At 41.6% G+C, this 17,311-nt stretch overlaps 1 protein-coding gene across 1 annotated transcript in view; it reads right to left on the reverse strand.

The window, feature by feature from the left end:
* FHL2 (four and a half LIM domains 2) overlaps positions 1-452 on the reverse strand; it is a 59,575-nt gene extending 59,123 nt beyond the window's left edge. Inside the window, exon 1 of the mRNA XM_064646367.1 lies at positions 434-452. The gene's annotated coding sequence lies outside the window, so the exon portion shown is untranslated. The remainder of the gene's footprint in view (positions 1-433) is intronic.
* Between the last annotated feature and the right edge of the window lie 16,859 nt (positions 453-17,311).

Raw genomic sequence — 17,311 nt, forward strand, 5'->3', positions numbered from 1 at the left:
TGCAGGCAGCCCATCTCACTTCTATTAATTATCGGTGTTATTATTATTGCTACGGTTATTGCTGTTATTATCAAAACTGCTAACAATGTTAATAAATGCAGCAACTGATTTAGGTTAGCTTCTATCAGCACCTCCCTTCTAAGTGAAGCAAGGTCTTTGCTGAAACTGCTTCCTGCTGCAAATGATTATTCTGAACCACTTCTTCCATCATGCTCACAACAGACACTTTCCAGATACTTTAGCTCACTAGACACTCCTTGGAAATGTCAGACATGTCTTTTGTGAAGAGCTCCTGTTGTTAACAATATGATAACATTTCAAGCAAATACTTAGTAAGTTTTGCCAGTGGGTCCTAGCATCTTTGGAAGAAAAGGAGAGTTATGGGCAGTGCTGGTGGGTGGAAGAGGGGATATCAGTCATGTAAAAAACATACCTTGTGGTTTTAGTGACGCATGAATTATAATCACTGAAGGCAGTAAGGTTCATTCCAGTCACTGTGGCAAAGACAAAAGGCGAACATTTGTCTTACTAATCATTCACAGGAACCTGGTGTTCAACCGTGCAATGCTGCCATGGGTAGAAAAATATGTTTCAGAAAAGTACTGTAACATTAGCTGTCCCCCAAAACATCCACTCAATCATTTTTGCATAGATGAATGCTGACATGACAGAAGAACTGTTTGTTGTACATATGTGAGTGGAGCGCAGGGCACTTTGGAGTGACTCCCTGTGCTCCCCAGGTAAGTCATGTTATACCTCAGAGCCTCCATGGAACAGAGACACGTATAGCTGCCCAAAAAGAGTGCCTCAGCCATCCTGCTTCATCCAGGGCAAAAATCTAGATGGGTACAACGCCTCATTCTCTTGCCCTTCCTTTTGGCCTTTCTCCCCTCCCTCTCTCTTCACTCCAGATTACAGTCTGGTCAGTCTTAACATGTCACCTGCCAGGCATCTTTTAGCTTACTATTATCAGATGGCTTAGACAAATATTTCCTTATCCTGATCTTGGCTGCTTATTCTTACCCACAAACTACCTTTACCGCTAGGCTGAAATAAAGTGGTTTTTTTTTAAAAAATTTGTCTTGTTTTTGGTTTCATTTTTTCTTTCATCCAGATTGGTTGCTAGATGTGACATGATAGCAACAGCAGAGACATGGGAACAGGAAGAGAGGACTCCTGGAATACGTCCCTGGAACTGTTCAAGGCCAGGTTGGATGGGGCTTTGAGCAACCTGGTCTACTGGAAGGTGTCCCTACCTGTGGTAGGGGAGCTGGAAATAGATGATGTTCAAGGTCCTTTCCAAACCAAACCATTCTGTGATTCTATGACCTTAAGAAGAGTCCTGCTGCAGGGCTGTCACATGTGGAAAGCATGTGGTCAGCAATGGGGTGACAGGAGCTCTCTGCTAAGTGAAACAGAGGGATCCTCTGGTTTCAGCTTGAGGGTATTCCTGAAGTGTCAGGCTCCCAAGTGGATTTTTCAGAGCAAATTTGGTTATGCAGTGCAGCCTTTTTTTCCCCTGGAATGTAAAGTCAGATGTACATATATACAAAAGGGAAGGTATCATGTGAGGGCATGCAGATGTTACAGCTTAAATATTTGTGTCGAAGTGAGTCTCCTGAGGCACCATGTACAGTCTATGGAGCCCTAATACCATTCAGCTTATCTGAAAGTATGAGGACATTCTCACTTTTTTAAACATCCTCACTATTTTAGACAGTGAGCACTGCTCAAACAAAACAAGACAAAACCCTCCAGATATTAGCTATAAACACTACCTCAGAAAAAGGAGTTGCTCCAAGTCAACTTTCAGTAGGAAATCAACCCTGGTGGTGTTCTGAGTTAGCAGAGATTGTCTTCAGAGCTGGATTCAGAGAGGGAAAAGAGAGCCCACCTATTATCCACAGATACTTTTTATAGTTTTCCCCTTTCGCCACTCAGTGCTTTTCACCCAGCTGTAGCAGCACAGCACCAAAGAAACTATGACACTGCCTCTTAAAATTAAGCTAATCAATGCACATGCTGGGCTGAGCTGACACAGGTTTGTGGCAGAAGGTTTTAAAGCAGAGCTGCTTAAAATCTGCTAGTGGATGGCAGGTTATTTGCATGTCAGAAAACACTCCTGATAGAAACAAGCAAGCATAAACACCTACCCTTTACAAGCCTGCTTTCATACTTAAAGAAACCTGATGCTCAGCCATGTGGAGAAATCATTTCTTTCCTCTCCATAGCAGAAAGTTCAGTGAAATGGAAAGCAGCTCTTACAGCTGAGTGTTCCAACTGGAATTATTAAGTATTTTTTAATAGCTTGCAAAATGATGCATTCACTTTATCTATTATCATGTAAATATTTTATACTAAATACAGTAAACCATCTTTTGCAGCATTAGTTTGGATTAGACACATACTATTAAAATTACTCTTAATGAAAATACTTAGGTCTGAAAGGGGATTTAAATATTATTTTCTATCAGTTCAGTTCCTTTGTATGAAGGAGAATGAAGTTCTTCATGTTTAAATGATTTAAAGCATCCAGCTTAAACTGCATTACCCAAGAACTTTTGTGTTGCCAATAATAGCCCACTCTTAATTTGAAGTACAGAAGAAAAATAGTAATCAAAACCTGAATTTCCAAGCATTTTTGAATTTAAACCTATCTCTGCTACTTATATTAAAAGATGTGATTTATATGCTAAGTTAACAGACTCTTAAAATAAGACACTAAAAGCAGAAGTTATAAAGCATACAGTTTACCTGAGTTGCCTTGAGGAGTCCTTCTATATCACACACTTGCCTGGACTCAGCCTTTAAAACTGAGTTAATTGGGATTTAACAGGAAAACACTGCCAGAAGCTTATCAGACTGGCAGCCACGGCTCTTTGCAAAGGTGCCCTTCTTCTGCATCCTCATCACTGCTGTCCCTAAGGACAGTGGTGGCCTCTTTCCCTGCATAAGGCTCACCCAGCACTCCCAGCCAAGCAGGTGGGAGGAAAAGTCTTCTCTTTGCAGGATAAGGGACTCACTATATTCTTAGCATGGATTGTGCCCATCCCACTGCTCCTCTGAGATCAGCTCCCAACCTTGGTTTTTGAACCCATGACTCCACAGTCCCAGGAAGAGACCTTAACCTGTGCTCAGAGCTGAGAACTGTACATGCTCATGGCATGTTTCAGCCAGGACGGACATTTGCCCACATTTAGATCTTTTCCTGACCCAGGAGTCTTAAGCATGTGCTAAGAATTTAGGAATCGATTCCAGGGAAATCAGGTTCATAATTTGGAAGCCGTTTCCCAACACAACTCAGACATTTGCTGTCCTTGAGCTATCAACACAGCCTGAGGACTCTGAGGTAAAAGTTCAGGGCAGTCTGAAAGATGCAACTGGGGGGAAGCACTAAGATGTTCATGCTTTTCCTTTCAGAGCAGTGAGGTTGCTCTCTGCAGCAAAGTTATGCTCCCAGCAAGAGCTCTTCAGCCCAGCTCCCCCTCACCTGTGGGCAGGCATTATGGTTCAAGGCGATTTAACAACCCTCAGACCTTGCTGGGGGTTTTAACCTTTTACTGGGGAATCTTGGCATCCTTCACTACATTGTATTTTGAAAGAAATAAAACCACTTCTATCTATATGCTTTAATGATTTTAAAATGTGTTTTTAGGTTATCTGAATGGTTAGTTAATACTGTACAAGACTTCACAACCTGGGAAAAAAAGTCTGCATTTTTCACTAGCCATTAGCCCAGCAACAACTAGGCTCCCCAGAGTTGTGAGACCATTTTATAAGCACACAACAAGGTAACAAGTCTGGCTCTTACAGCAGGAGCTACCTGTGTCCCTCTCCTCTATAACCCCATAGGGTTCCCTGCATGTCAGCAGGGAACAAGTGTTAAGGCTGGGGTCATCCCTGCCAGGTCTGGGTGAAGTGGCTTGAGTGCTCACATGGATGACCATACTGTCCAGTCTGCTAGAAACCAGAGAGAGAAGAAGAAGAAGCAGGATTTTCATCCACACAAAAAAAGGATGATGTTCTCCACTTGGTAGTTTGCTGGAGAAACACAGCTAACATAGGTTGGTTTGGGGGATTTCAGCTGTGAGGTAACTCACATTTGGAGATTTATGCAGCCTCTCTATTTCAGCTCTCTGTATTTTATTTTTGCTTTTTAATTACTTTCACAGAAGGTCATTGAGAATACTGGAGTATTGGATCTGGTTTTAAATTGTTTCAGATCCTTTTGATCTGGAGACATGTTGTCTTGTCTGTCACTCCAAAACAGTGATCCAAAAAAACCTCCAAATCCACTGCTCAGGGTCTGTCTTGCACTTCTTGGTCTGCTTATTTGTGGTGCACTGTACAGCTCTGCTCCTGCCTGCAAAGGCCTCTCATTTACCAAGGCTTCAGATGGGCTGTTAGGGTTCACTAGTCTCTGTCCTCACAAATCTCTCTCCTCTATGACCCTCTGTTTGCAGTTCTCCCCTCCTTGAGAAGTTCATTTTTGTTTTACCACCTTAGGTCTTCTATTAAGGAGTGGCACAAGAAAGCAGAAAACCTAATCTATGTGATTTGAGAGCGAGTTACTATGGCCACAAATGTGATGGGGAAGTGTCTATTTCGGAAATAGGAGCAAAGCATGTCTAGCAACCTATAAATAAACAACTTTGGGGCCCAGGCTGTCAGACACGTGTCACAGAAGTGCCTGTTACAGCTCTTCAGCACTTTAAAACTGAAGTCATAGCTACAGGCACACGATAGAGAACAAGAGTATGAGAAGACCAGAGATATATAGTAGGTCAAATACAGCCTTTGTAATTTATGATGGAGCAATTTTACCCCCACAGACGAATGAAAGAGGATGCAGGAGGCTACCTGCACCCCTGGTCTAACCTGTCAGGCTACATCTGTCTTGTTTTGGGCCAACAGATACTGCCTCTTACCTTAGGCAGATAAGACTCTCTAGCTGAGTCAGTCGCCCTGTCTTTTGCACCCAGAATACAGCCCTGAGCACTCCCATTGACAACATGCATGAGGAATCAATCACTTTCCTCAACTATCAGATAATGAAAAAGGGACAGGTTAAGTTGTCACTAAGAAAATGCAGTGAAGGCGTGATTGTGCTTGTGTCACTTGTCAGCTCAGACTCACATGGAGATTGGTGCAAGGTAGCCTGAAGGTTAGATGGACTGCCAATGCTGATTTCTCCAGGGGTGTGCTCTAGGTGAAGCTGTGCTCTATATCACAGTCTCGCCTGCCAATGTGTACAAAGATGTCTGGATTAAGCAAGCACAGGTGTGCTTGCACAGGCTCACATAAGCATCACACCTTCCTTTTGCATGAAGACATATTACTAGGGCTTGCTGCCTCAAAGGCTTGTATATCTTATTTATGCAAGTCTAGATGGAATCATAGGATCACAGAATCATCAAGGTTGGAAGAGATCTTCAAGATCGTCCACTTCAACCACCAACCTAGCATCACTGTAATCACCCCTAAACCATATTCCCAAGTGCCACACCTCCTATTTGGTGTATCTGGATTTCAAGAAAAGGAAAGCTTTGAAGAAGTTTTCCTGAAGTAATTAATTTGCCCTTTTTCAGTCTCCTAAAGATATTATTCTGCTCCCTCACACATTCATTTTCCTTCACAAAGCAGCATTCATAGGTGACAAATCTCGCTGATCTTTACAGCGTGGTGTGTGTTTCCTTGGATAATTCACCCCATGGTTATGCCACTGTCAGCAAAATCCACTCTATGTCTTCTCCTGCCCAAGCCCCCACATGGTCACCTCTGCTACCACAACACAGAGCACAGCTGACTCAGCTGAGCTAATACTGAGACAACTGAGACTACTGAGACAACTGAACCACCTAAAGATACTCCTAAAAAAATAATAATATAACCCAACCTGTTCCCCTGCTTTGTTCTCCACAATAAATTTAGCAACACAAGTAAAGTGGTAATGTGGTATTGGAAAGTACTGATGAAGGTGGGAAGGTTGGCAGAGGAGTCACCAGATTAATAAAATCTGTGATATTGTAGAAAGCTGCCTGCACCATGGGAAGTTGCTATGGTCAGAAGGTTTCAGGCAAGTCTCTGCATTTCCAAACATCTACTCTCAAGAGATTAGAATTAAAAATGGTGCAGCATGTTAACAGAGGTGGGCAGAGAGCATGATGCATATCTGTGGGTTTTTCTCCAAGAAAGAATTTCTTGTCTAGAGTATGTCTAACACAGCACAGAGAGCACAAATCACAATGTAGCATAATCTGATGTGGGGAGGTGGATAAATGACTAAAATAAACAAGAGAGCTCAACAGAAGCCTCCTGCTACATTTGGGGTGTAACGTGGTCCTTATTTCACTTTTTCCTCTTGACAAGAGGGTACACAATCTGTCTGAGAGACTCCAGTAACAAGAAGAGTTCAATCTCACAATTAAGGGGAACAAAGTATCGTGACTAATCTGTGGATGGAGAGCAGTACTATTTTGAGCACAGTTTGGGAGAGCGCTTGTTCAGTTAACAGATAAGTCAGTCGGTGGATGAGTTTTCAGATGAAGCTCTGATTTGTTTCCTCAGAAGAGAGTCAGGGGGTGTATACAGAAGGAGGAACACACACCCAAGAAAAGAATACAGGAATTTTTCCTCTTTCCCTCATTATTTTAATTGAAGCACATAACATGAGACATTTTTTTAAAAAATGCAAACCACGGGGTTACTAAAAAGGGATGGTTATCCTCTACTCAAAACGTGGAGCAGTCTGCCACTGAAATGTGTGGTGAGATTTTGGTCACTCCTTTTTGTTTTGTTTTGCAAAGCAACCGGCACAATTGAACCATTGACCTGCCCAGCTCTTCAGTGCTGAAGTAAGTAAAAGTATTTGTTTGAAAATAAATGTGGTTATTACTTTTAAGAGGATTCCAGGTAGTATAGGTTATTTTAGCATAGTCTCATGTACTATGGAAAAGCTCCTGAAATAAAATTTTTATGCTGAAAAATAATTATGAAATCTATTAATGAACGTGAATTATCACTTAAAAATTTTCATGTTAGTCAGGTAAAGAATTCTAATACTCCTTATTTACACCTTCAACATCTCATGCTTTCATACATCAGCAGATGTAGAGGGCTGTCATTAAAGAGTGAAATGCGTTTGTACCATTCAGGACTTCTGGCACAGTGGATTGCTATTCCTTTTCATGTCCTGACAAGTTCAATCTAGGGAAGTGCACCACTTCCAGAGTATTCTTCTTACCATCACAGTCTCAGCTGGCTATTTCTGATTCTTGTAGTCAAATCCTTTGAAGCCCTCCAAAGGGTCAAAAAGTCAAGACCTCTGGTTGCTAAACATGAAAAAAAGGTGAATCCCAAAGTGCTGTCAATCCCAAGCCAAAGAGCAGGAGAGAAAATTGGTCCCTTTTCATTGCATTCATCCTGGAGACAGGCTCTGCCATGCTATACCCCCATATCTTACGGCCACTTCCTCAGCATGACAGCAGGGGACTTTGGCCCTGAAATGCCTTCCTGATTACTGCTGCTGAGCTCAGGGCTGCTCCCGCAGAGCCAAACTTTGCTATCTCTCCCCAGGAACTGAGTTTCTGAGAATATTCTCTGCTGCCTAACAGCCCCTCTTCAGTGATGATGAACTGCTGTTGACAGTCCTCTTCAAATGAGCCAAACAAAGCAGGAGGAGCTACGTGAGGCTTTAACATAGATTAAGATACACAGTGGTTATCCACCACCATGTGTCAATCACTAGCTATTAATTAGGCTAAGTAAAAGATAAACATTGGCTTTAAGAACCGTTTCCAGACATTAAGGGTTTGCCCTTACTGTATATCCATACCCCAGCATCTGCTGAAAGCAAGTTAAGTAGCTCTTAAATTCTTTGGCTATATGTGTCACACAGTATTTGCTTTTAATTTTAGAGAATGTGGTCTTGCTTTTGGCATGGCTGAAAGTTTACATCATGTACAACTTTTAGCAACCTGCCTGCTGTCACTCTACACTGATGATGGCAACTAAAGCTGTACAGGCGTCTAAGGAGGATTTCCAGGAAAATCCTTGGTAGGATGATACACTTCAATATTTGAGTTGGTGCTGGCTGATCCTCTTGGCTCTGAAGCCCAATGCATATTTTGGCTGGCATAGGGCTTCCCCCACAGTCGAATAAGAGTTGTGTTTTTCAGGAGGCAATAGAGCCATTGCCTTAAACCTGAGTAAAACTGAAAGAGGATGCAATAAGAAATACCTTTAACTGTGTGTCATCCCAAAGCACATCCTACCAATGCTTCAAAGGAACATTTCATCTGCACCTTCCTTATTATCTACTCTCATGTCCTCTCCCAACTAATTACCAAATGTTTCTGGAAGACTGAAGAGAAAAATATTAAAGAATAATTTTGTTCTTTAGACACTCCACTCTTTTCTATTCCGTTGTAATCCCCATGCCTTATTTAAGCATGTGCAAACAGTCAGTTGTTTAATATATTTAGTCAAAACAATATTTAAGCAAAGAAAATGCTTTTAATATTGAACCTAATGGACATCTTCATTTCTATTATCATGGCAGAGTCAAGATACCAGATTTTGTAAGATCTTAGGCTTTGAAACATCTGTAGCCTGAAGATCCTTGAGTCCTGAGTGTTAAACAAGTGGAGCTATAGCTTTCCTCGCAAAGGGGTTTAGCAAAAATGACATTTCAGAATTTTTTCTCAGACTGTGTGTCTCCCCTCAAAGACAGAGAGGTCTTTTTTACCTTCATTCACTGTGAAAAAAATTCAAGCTGCAACCTGAAGTAGCACTATATCTTTGTGATCTCCTGTCTAAGATAAAATAGTGTTTGTTCAATTCTAGCAAAGGCTCAGCAGTAGCCACAAACCGTTTTGCGATGCAGATTCTGCATTCAAAGTGAAGGAGTGAACTTTCAGCTTTGAGGGTTCATCACTGCTAAGGCTCACGCATCTTCTCTGCCACTATGTTCGTGCTGCCCTGCAATGCAGTACAGCTGAAAGGATTTGGAAAATCAGAAGGCTTTTGTCTAATGTGTCTGTACCTGTCTCAGTGTACGTTATCTAACTACTGCTCACCTTCCTAGCTTTGCCCTGACACTCCTCTCTCAAACAATTCCTTTTTAGAGTGTCTCCTTGCTTTGTGCCAGGCACTTTGCCATCTGCCCGAGCAGATGGAAATATACATGCCTCTAACAAATGTGACCTTGTTAGGCTGCTCGTCCCTCATGTCTGAGCGAGAGAGAGATGTAAAACGTTACACCCACTACCTTCCAGGGGCAAAGAGACTCCAACAGCGCACGTCTGCCATGCTGGGAGGTGTCTCCTGGTAACGTTGCCTTGATATGATCAACATTGCAGCTACTGCTTTTCAGCATCTTAGTGTTGTTCTAAAGCATATGCTTGCCTGAACGCCAACACTTGCTCTCTCTTCACCTCCTGGAAAATGCACCTGGGGGCTAAACGTGGGGGGCCAGGAAGCAGCCATGGCACTGCAGTAGCTGTCCTTTTGGCAGTTGTTGAAAAGGGAACCTGAGAGAGGAGTGCAAAATAGAAAGGTAATTTGAGAATGGAAAAAGAGGATAAATAGAGGTTTGTGAATAATTTTGCTCTGTGACTTGATCCTAAGAGGAAGTTCTAAAAAATGGCTGCAACTGCTGCAGTGTAAGTGGGGTTTGTCTCACTTTATACAAGATACAAGAAAATTGTAAGTCTAAAGCCTGAGAGCATGACTAAAGAAATGGAACACAAATCTCCAGAGAGCAATTCATTCAATCTCTCTTAGGCACTTACTTGTCCTCTGGAGCAACCTATTCATTCCTACAATAAGAGGTTATATTCTTCTCAGCCCTTGAGAGCTCCAGGCAGTTGTTCACAGAGAGCTCTCTCAAGCTACTGGATATATCCTGGGGTCTCTGAGATACCTGCATGGGGCAGGAGGGACTACAGGAGGTGACCTGTGCTGTTGTGGCTGCCTGCAGGACCCCAGGGCACCACACAGCATGTGAACCAAAATGTGGGCAGCAGAATGAACTCCCTAACTTGCAGGTCCTTATATCAGGGCTGGTGAATTTCATACAAATAAAATACCCCCAATAATCACACTCAGCCCATTGCCTTAATGAGAATAAAAAGTGCTCCTGTTACAACTCTATGAACTTCAGGCAGCCAAGCTCTATCTCTCCTCCTCTACCAAAATGAGCTACAGAATGTGAGGTCCAAGGACTGCCTCCACAATGAATCAAATTATTGAGGGCAATATTTCAGTGCCTTACAAGTTCCCTTCTCACCTTAAGCATCTTTCTAGTGTAGTAGTATTTAAAACTGGCAAGGGAATCCAGGAGAAGTATAATAGAGACGTGAGGCTGGGGAGTGTTGCCAGTGTGCAAGGAAGAGTGTTGCAGTCTGAAATTCAAATACCAACAGAAAAAGAACTGCTAGGATTAAACAGGAAACCTTGGGCCAGAAAACCCACCATCTAAAAGACCAGACAAGATCCATTGTCCTGATCTCCCCCAGCAGGATGTAGAGAGACTTTGCATGATGCTATCAGATATCCCACCCTTTTCTCCCTCCCTGTGTAAATCCTTATTTTGGGAAAAGATGACCACTCTTTCCCAGTATAATCTTGCTTACTGGAAGTATCAAACCTTTTTCCCCAAAATGTAAATACTGTATCCAAGAAATGTAAATCCATTTTTCGCCTTATGTTACCCTTGTTACTGGAAATGCTAATAGATTGTGGAATCCCCTATTTGGCATAACCCTGCCTCCTCATTAGCATGTAAGCCCCCGAGACCCTTAAATAGCACTTACATGTTCAATAAATGATTCCAGTTTTTTGCCTCTATATCTGGAATTGTGTTAGCTTTATTGGACTGTTACAGAAGAGGGTGCAGTGACCTTCAGTTCATCCTAAGCCTTCTCTCCCCTTCTCCACACCTCTGTATCACTTCCAAACCCTTTTCATCTGCTACTGGCATATCTTTCTGAGTTTTGAAACTGTTGCATACAAGGTAAGGAACTTAGAATATACTAAGATACCACTGGAGATAAGTAGGAATTTTTATCTCTGTATTCATGTAAGATGCAGCTGGCACTACAGTGATTTGAAATTAAATAAATCTAGGCCCTTTCAGCACACTTAAGACTGCTGAAGCTTAACGGAATAACTTGACTTTCATCTTTCACCCCTTGCCATCGGTGGCAGGATCCCACTGATGCAGTGGGATAAGGATTGAGCTCCCTTTTCTCCTTTCCAGACTGGGCAATGTGGCTGAATGATAGCAGCTCTTAAGAAGTATTAGCTCACTGAGCAGTTGTTAGCAATAGACAAGCAAGACTTAATAGACAGCCAGCCTAAAAATCAGAAACAAGTTAGTACTTGGGACAACTTAAAAGCAGCTACCAATACCCCATATCTCTCCTTTGTTGGAGGTGGAGAGGTGGTGCCAGTTAAATGTGTGTTCTCTCCTTTTAGGGTGTAAGTCTCTGCTGCTGGCAAACTGTTTTCATGTTTGGTAAACCAGCCAACTTGTGACCTATTAGTTGCTGATGAATGAAGAGGATATTCTTCTATCCTTGGTACAATAATCAAAAAACAATAGGCCAGATTATTAAATCTGATCTGGCACTTCTGTGGTGTTCAGAAGTTGAAAATGGGCTGGTAAACCTCCATCTGGAAGTGGTCAGCCAAAAATGCCTCTCTCAGTCACCCCAACTCACAGGGAGAGCAAAAATTAAGAAGAAGGAGGTGAAGATCTGCCCCATGTAAAGGTAAGGTTAACCCAGATCACTGCATCAGTGTAAATGAGGTCTCTTAACCCACAGGTACAGACTGTTGAGATAACACAGATGACCTTATCCTGATAGTTCCTATTTTCTGGATCAACCTAGAGCAGGCTGTATGTCAACCAAGTCAATCTGACCACAGCTTTCTGCCAAGTAGCATTTCTTGAGGTAATCCACGTAGGTATAATGCTGTGCTGGCAGAAGGGAGAAGAGACATTATCAGCAGCTTCTGAGTTACCATTCAGCAGTGGAAAAGAAAAAGAAAACTTTGGAGCTTCTTGACTCTTTTCCCATTGCTCTTGATCCACAAGAAATTTGTAAACTGCCGCTTCTCCTTCCTTCCCACTTGGAAACACCTCTTCTGAAAGGGGAATGAGATTTCTGTCTTCCTCCTTAGCTGCTCTCCCTGTAGGTGAGGGAAGAGAGTCAGCTTCAGAGTAGGAGGTGTCTTCAGGCTTCACTGGAAAGAAACAGAAGAAACATCTTTTCTGGCAAGGAAAATGTTGGCAGTATTAATCATTGCCAGTGCCAAGTGTTAAGAAAAAGACAAACAATGAGGCAGATTTCAGCAAACATGAGATTAAAAGCAGTGTCTCTGGTTTGAGTTAATGGCCTCCTGATACTTGAACTTGTGGTGTTAAGGAAAGGTTGTATATGTGTGGGAAGGGAAGGATTAGATGTTCTCCTTATGGGCTTATCTATCACAAGGCTTAAAAATACCTTTTTTAAAAATGAAATGTGGGATTTTTACTCAGTCCTGTGTTTTCAGAATCTAGGGCTTGATGTAAAAGATCAAATCATTGAACAAAATGATAAATGGACATCACCATCAAAGTGCAACACATTCTGGCCTTCTTCTCTTAAAGACATCAGTATTTCTCATGAAAACATCATACAATAAACCTCTACCACAACAAAGACCTGGGAAAAACATGCAGTAAATGTCTCAGTTTTAGATTTTGTGGCTGTATGGACTCTTGTTTCCTTTGATTGAATACTGGGAACCACACCACAAACTATGGGATTAATATACTCGTTTTTTAGATGACTATCCTGATTCTGGCCAGGACAGGGTTAATTTTTGCAGTAGCTGGGAAGGGACATGACAAGGACTGGGAGTTTATTCTATACCACCTCATGTCACTGCCAGGGTCTGGGGAAAGGGAGAAGGGCTTCCTTCTGGTCGAGCAAATATGGTGGACGGAGCAGTGGGGTAATGCTGGTTCTGAGCCGGAGGGAGTGTTGGGGGTAACATGACAGGGGGAGTAGTTGGGTATTGTCTATTCCACAGTGAGTAATAATGCTTCTTTTCTTGTACCCTCTGCCATTAGTGTTGTTGCTGTTACTGTTCGCATTCTTATCTCATTGCTGTTTCCAGTAAATTGCTCTTAACTCATAATCTTTGCCTTTTGTGCCTTCAGTTCTCCTCTCCAGCCTGCTGCAGCATAGAGGGACAAAGGGAAGGGGAGAGTAAGTGAGTATTAGTGGTTTGGAGAGTTTCAGTGGAAGCACTGAACTGGGGGCTACCATTCCTAAACCATGACAATTAGTCCAAAATCTTCCTTCAAAATTGTTTTTGGTGAAAACCAATGTAAGTATTTGCTTTCCTAGATGAATATTTAATTTATTGAGAAAATAAATTCAATTAACTGGAACTTCAACCCTAGGGTCTTATGAAAACTGTGGTGTATTGGTTGTCCTCTGTAACCTTGTTTCCGACCATGTTCCACTGTTTCCCCAGGGAACAAGACTCTTTAGCAGCAGAGTCGTAAGGTCACAGGCATCACCTGCCCAGCAAGCCTGCTGTGTGTGGAAAGGTTGTGGATACAAGAGAGCTAATAAACAGCTCTCAACAATTGCTGCAGAAGCATTTCTAAAATACCTTTCTTGGTAGTGATTTTTTTTTTAAATAAAAACAATAATCTAGGTGTGTCTGGGTTTGTTTTTTTTTTTTTTTTTTTTTCAGAAAATCAAATCTTCCTTGCAAAGTGAGGGGCAAGTATTTGTTTTATCTCAGCTGGGACAAACTATTTTTGCACCTTTGCCATTTGGTAGTAGATGCAATTATGTTTCTGTATTGCCATAGTGTCTGAGAGGCTTGACAGAGACCAGAAAATCACACACACCAAAACATTTCTTTCGCGAAGATGAAGTAACAGATTTTTAGCTGACAAATAGCAAATCCTTACATTTGTTTGACAAAATCCTTAGTACCTTTCAGATCACAATGCGAATTTAAAATACAGGCAAATTAAAATAGGGATGTGCTGAGATTTCTTATGCATAAAAACAAGAGCAAGGTCCTACTGCTCTATACAAATACAAAGTGGAAAGGCAGTTTATGTTTTTGTGTGAGATTTGGCATTGTCAAATAATGCATAAGCTCAAACCAAAACCTCTCCTTTGTTTGGGGCATTTGATGTGGATTCTCTGACATCTACTGAGTAGATCACATCAACCCTACATCCTTCTAGGGTTTTGTCTCTTTAGTTAGTTGCTTATTTTCATTACTTGTGTAGGAAAAGAAAATAGTTCTATATGAGAGCACTACCCTTTTAACAATGCATACAGAAATTATCAAGGGCATCAGTGGTTGTTGGGTGATGCACACACACATTATGACAGGACAGAAAGACATCTGCAGCGGTGTACCCAACAAGCTATTAACCCTCTTTCAGAGTTTTACAGAGTCCAGCAGCCTAAACTCCTTTCCAATAAGGCTCCTCTTCATCAAGTTAAATAGGAAAAGCACTTGGAAGATAAGTTCCTCTTTTTGCCTTCGTGTTGACATTTCAAAACTATCTCCAGAATCAGCTCTAATGTTTTAAAGAAACTGCCACATGGGTGGGGAGAAATAGTGCTGAGCAAGACCAGGAACAGCATCAGAAGGCTGTCTGCCAGATTCTGCCTTGCCATCCTGAAATTCAGTTCTGAGGGGGTCATGAGATATTTTCATGGATATAAAAGTAGAAAATCTGTACAAACCCAAGTAGGGCTATGGACTTTGGCTTCAAGTTCTCTCCTGACTTCTCAGCTCTAGGTTTTTTTTCCTGCTTCTCCATTTCAGCCTTGGATTTTCTCAAACCTCATCTACGCAGTAATTTTCTGGTTTATGTCCACAACCTTTTTAGTCTTGTCTCTCAGATGCTTCAGGCAAAACCAGAATGCTGATGTCCAGAGGAAAAAAAGGAGGGTGGGTAGATCAGATTATACCTCTGCCATTCATACCTGTGCTATGGCTCATCTGGTAAACTGACTGGAGGTGTCTTCCTGCTGGGTACCCCAGAGAGTCCCAGCTACACCAGAGGAAAGGTTGTCATGTTTCTCACAGTGTTTAGGAGCAGGTGATGAGGAAAAGGAAGGGAGTCTTCAGGCAGAAGAGAAAATGAGATGGCAGATTTCCCTGCCTCTGGAATTAATGGCATTCACTGGCAAATGTTAAGGCAAGTCCAGACAGGAAGACAGGAGTTGTATCTCTTGTACAAGTGTTGAAAGAGAGAGGGAGAGAGAGGAAAGAGAATGATAATTAATTTGATATGGTTGTTTCTGGTCCTTCAGTAAGGAAGGGTCAACAGTTCCTGGAGCAGATGCAGATGGGTTAGGTAGCAGAATGGGCAGTGCTTGTCAAAAACTCATCAGCCATCAACAGCTCCCAAGTCTCTTCCCTGAGTGCACTGTGGCCAGGGCGAAAGGCACACCTACCCTGAAATTCAGTTCTCTTCCACCAGTGCCAAGCCTGTTTGACTTCAGAAAAAGAAGGAATTGACCCTTACTCATTGCCTTTTTAGATAACAGCACAAAGTCGTCCTCTGGTTTTCATAGCTTTTAAAAATAAGTTAAAAGGTTACACAGACTCCAATTTATGGTTAAACTTTGATCATTGTGCAGAGCTTTGCTGTATCATGGGCCAACAGATCATGTTGGCCTTTTCTCTTTAAATTCATAAGGGAGCATGTGTAGGGTTTTTTCCTCATCTACAGAAGTAGTTTAAATTGGTACATTGAGAAAAAAATTCTGTGTAAACATGGTTTTATTGAACTACTGGATCATATGACTTATTGTCTCCTGCTTTTACCAAGTTTATTTCACGTTACAAAGCATGGTAACTGAGTCTTTTACTTTCTTAAAGTTCTACTGATTTATCTTTTCCTTCTTGCTTCTTCCACAAAGTTTGCATAACAGTCAGTGATCTAAACCACCTCAGCTAATCATATGAGAATGCCCCAAGTCTTTTCATGAATAATAAAAAGTGTGATTAGGGCTTTCTGCTTTGCTATTTCTGATGCCAATTATAGCATGTTCACTAACAAATTATATGGAATACACGCAAAGGGCAACATACAATCCAGAAGTAAAGCAACAAGTGAAAAAACACATTTAAGGTTTTCAAACGGTCTTAGGACTGAATTTTAGTCAGCAATTTCGTTTAAGGAATGGTAGATGATCGCAGATTATAAACTAAGTGGAGGTTATAAGCCATACCATGGCTGCTCATTAGCCATTGTGAAATAAAAACTGTTTGATCCACCCACACCACTACCCCAGGTTATGCAAGTGGGAAATGTACCCAGGGAATAAGGCTTCTGTATTACTGATGTAAAATGACAAAACTACAGCTGCTTTGGAGAAGAGTGTTACAAGACTACTTATAATTGGGGTCTTTCCATTTGCTGTTATTTAGAAAACAGCTTTCTTCTGGGGGGAGGAAACTGCAATGACATATGACCAAAAGTCCAACCATCTCAGTAATCTGCCTCCAAATGTGGATGGAAAAAGATGTAGAAATGAGGAAAAGAACAGGAATTCACCCTCACAGTACCTTCCCAGTATCCATTTGATCCATTGATCCTAAAAAAGAAAAGTATAGTATGTCTAATCAATAAATTAAAAAAAAAAAGTAAGATGCTGCATTTATGTAAGTTTAGGTGTGTTGCACTGTAAGAGTACAGCAAGATAACATTTCCCTTACCTCCCCCTCATCCTATAGCTCATTTCATCAGAAAGCCATACCTGGGCACCTGCCGGACAGTCAACAGTGAGCATCATCTCCCTGTGCCTGCAGAGAGGCCAACTCCAAGTCAGCAAGTACATGTCCAGGAAAAAGCCTTTATTTTTATTAGTGTAACCACTGTCCTGTGGCCTTTTTTTTGAAATTTGTTGCTGAGCCTTTCAATAGTTGTAAACATCCAGATGTCTCTCATCTCAACCGAGAGAGCTTTCTGAGTAGTTTTCCCTGCCTGTGCTTCTGTGGTTCATAACTCTGACAGAAACCATCTTTTTGTGGGATAGAAAGTGGACTTCATGTAATCAGCAGGACAACATTTTGTGGATCATTAGGCAGCCCAGCACAGGATGATTGTTTGGAGGAACACAGCAAAAATGGAGGATACAGTGATGGACATTTCTATTCTATCATATCCTAAATCCTGAATGCTTGAATAATTTATGCTTATGCAGAGATTCCTCAGTGAGAGGACAAAACGAAATCTGATAATGTTTCTTTTAAGCAAGTCTCAACAAAA

This window comes from Pseudopipra pipra, chromosome 2 (genome assembly GCF_036250125.1).
Source record: "Pseudopipra pipra isolate bDixPip1 chromosome 2, bDixPip1.hap1, whole genome shotgun sequence".
Lineage (NCBI taxonomy): Eukaryota > Metazoa > Chordata > Aves > Passeriformes > Pipridae > Pseudopipra > Pseudopipra pipra.